Source organism: Suricata suricatta, chromosome X (genome assembly GCF_006229205.1).
Source record: "Suricata suricatta isolate VVHF042 chromosome X, meerkat_22Aug2017_6uvM2_HiC, whole genome shotgun sequence".
In the NCBI taxonomy this organism is placed as follows: Eukaryota; Metazoa; Chordata; class Mammalia; order Carnivora; family Herpestidae; genus Suricata; species Suricata suricatta.
Genome location: NC_043717.1, coordinates 5,947,075 through 5,949,765, shown reverse-complemented (window position 1 = coordinate 5,949,765; position 2,691 = coordinate 5,947,075).

Here is a 2,691-nt window from a genome sequence, read left to right as displayed (position 1 = left end):
GGGGGGGGGGGGGGTTTGGGCGCCCATCAGCAGCGGGTACTGTGGGGGAAGGGGGGCCCGCAGAGCACCCTGCGTCAGGGCCGGACCTCCAGGCTGTGAGGCCGAGACAGGTCCGTGGGAGGGTGCGGGAAGGGTGCCGCTGCGGTCCGGCATCAGGCATATGGGGGGCAGAGGGGAGAGACGGGGGCCACAAAGCAATGACGGACGGCTGCACTGGCTGCGGGCCCAATCAGGGTGTTATGCCCAAGTTTCCAATATCGCCCCAAAAGAAACCGGAGACTACCAGGGAGACCGAGTCATGCATGCAAAAGCAAAGCCAGCAAGCAAAGCTCAGACTGGCGGTGTGGGGCATCCCTGAGGGTTCAGAGACACAAGAGCAGTGGGGTGACACGAGCTGCCCCCTCCCCTGGGCACCAGGCTCCAGCGAGAAGTATGTGGGCACTGAGCACCAGGTGTCGTGTGTGTTAGCGACCCCAGGGTCCCCGGAGGAAGCACGAGTCCCATGGCCCACTGCGCCCAGCTCCTTCCCTGGACCCTGAAGGAGGGGTCCTCTGGGCTCCACCCACAGGCTGTCCCTGTACCCTGTGCCGGCCGTTCTGGCGGCCGCTTCTCAGGGCCGCCTTCCTGCCTCGCACAGCGCCACCCCACGAGCCACAGGTCCTGGGACACAACTGGTGTCCCAGCATCACGCTAACAGGGAAGCTTACACACGCTTTCACAGAAATGTCAAACTCAAGGTTTTCTAAGATGAGGACCATCTAGGGGCGCCTGGGGGCCTCAGTCTGTTAAGCATGCAACTCTTAATTTCCGTGCAGGTCAGGATCTCACGGGTTCAGGAGTTCGAGCCCCGCATTGGGCTAGTGCTGACAGTGCAGAGCCTGCTTGGGACTGACGCTCGCTCTCTCTCTCTCTCTCTCTCTCTCTCTCTCTCTCTCTCTCTCTCTCTCTCTCCCCCCTCGCCTGCTCCCTCTCTCAAATCAATTTCTTTTTAAATTTTTATGTGTTTATTTTTGAGAGAGACAAAGAGTGTGAGCAGGGGAGGTTCAGAGAGGGGAAACACAGAATCCTAAGCAGGCTCCAGGCTGAGAGCTGTCAGCACAGAGCCGGATGTGCTGCCCAAACCTACAGACCATGAGATCATGACCTGAGCTGAAGTCGGATGCTTAACCAACTGAGCCACCCACGTGCCCCTGTTGTAAATCAAATCTTCAAGGCGGAACCTCTTGGCTTAATGAGACTCTTTTACACACACGTATTTTGCACCTTACTGTTCAGTGTCCTGTGTTGACTCAGCTTCAGTATAGGTTTGGGCATTCTAAATCAACCTTCAAGAGTAATTCTGTTTTTTCTTTAATTATCCAAACTTATTGAGATCTTATAACTTTTTTACCATTATGCATTGAAAATCAAGCTTAATTCTATGCACATAAAAGTTCCAAAATTGTATCAGCACTAATGATAACCATAAGCATACCGGGTAAAGTTTAAAAATAATAAAACTCCTGAAGGCTGAAAATAAAGAGCTTCCCTCCAGGCTGTGGCCTTACTAACCAAAGCTTTAAATAAAACAAACCGAAAAAACCTTATCAGATGTATCATCTAATAAACTAATGGGCCCCTTGGCAAACCTGCAGCGGCCACCCTTTGATCCCGGTCCTGGGTAAATGGGCCCCCTCTGGGTTTTTTCCAATCAGGCAAAGGGACTGCATCCCCGTTCCTCCCTCCCCACTTATTACCCACTTAAATGCAAACACATGCCCTCCCACCCGGCTGCCCATCTCCTTTCCCACCAGAGCTTTGCTGTTTTAAAGTGATGCACAGTCCGGGCTCAGCTCCGAGGCCTTCTTCTTGCAAGGAGGCCACAGGACTGGGCTTCCCTGAGGGGACCCAGGGTAGATGGGCTGGAGGCTGCGTTGCCAGATGGGAAACAGAGCCTTTATCAAAGGCTGCACACACCAGCGCTTCCAAAGGGTCCGACCTGGCACCTCTCTTGGCAGGGGCAGCTGCTCTGAGAGAATTCTGGAACCCACTGACATTGTCAAACTCAGAACCGCTCTTGGGTATTGGCTCAGGTCACGATTTCAACATTTGTGGATTCGAGCCCCGTGTCAGTCTCTGTGCTGACAGCTCAGAGCCCGGAGCCTGCTTCAGATTCTGTGTCTCCCTCTCTGTCTCTGTCCTCCCCCTGCTCACACTGTGTGTTTCTCTCTCTCTCAAAAATAAATAAATAAATAAATTTTAAAAAAGAAAGCATGGAATCTGCTAGTTTGGACCATTGTCTCCTTCCTTTGCTCTTGGAAACACAGGCAGACAACGAGTGTGTGGGCTGAGTAGCATCAGCCTGAGAAGAGGCGAGGCCGGACCACGCCATGCAAGCAAGAGGGGTGGGCTCTGTGTTCTGAGAAGAGGGAGGAAAGTTCGCTAACGTGGATATTGCTGTCTGACCACCTTCCGTGAGCGGGCAGCATTCAGGACTTAATGTCTTGCCTAACTCAACTCTCCTCCCTTGTGACTCAGCTCTTGATCTCTAGTTTTTATGTGAACAGCAGCAGAAGAGGTGAGGAGACTTGTCGAAGGTCATAGAGGCAGGAGAGGTGAGGATAGGACCCAGGCAGAGGACACCACAAGCACTTCCTCCGAAGGCCACCCAGAGATTCATTTCCTGTCACCCTGGGCGTCTATGAAGTGCTC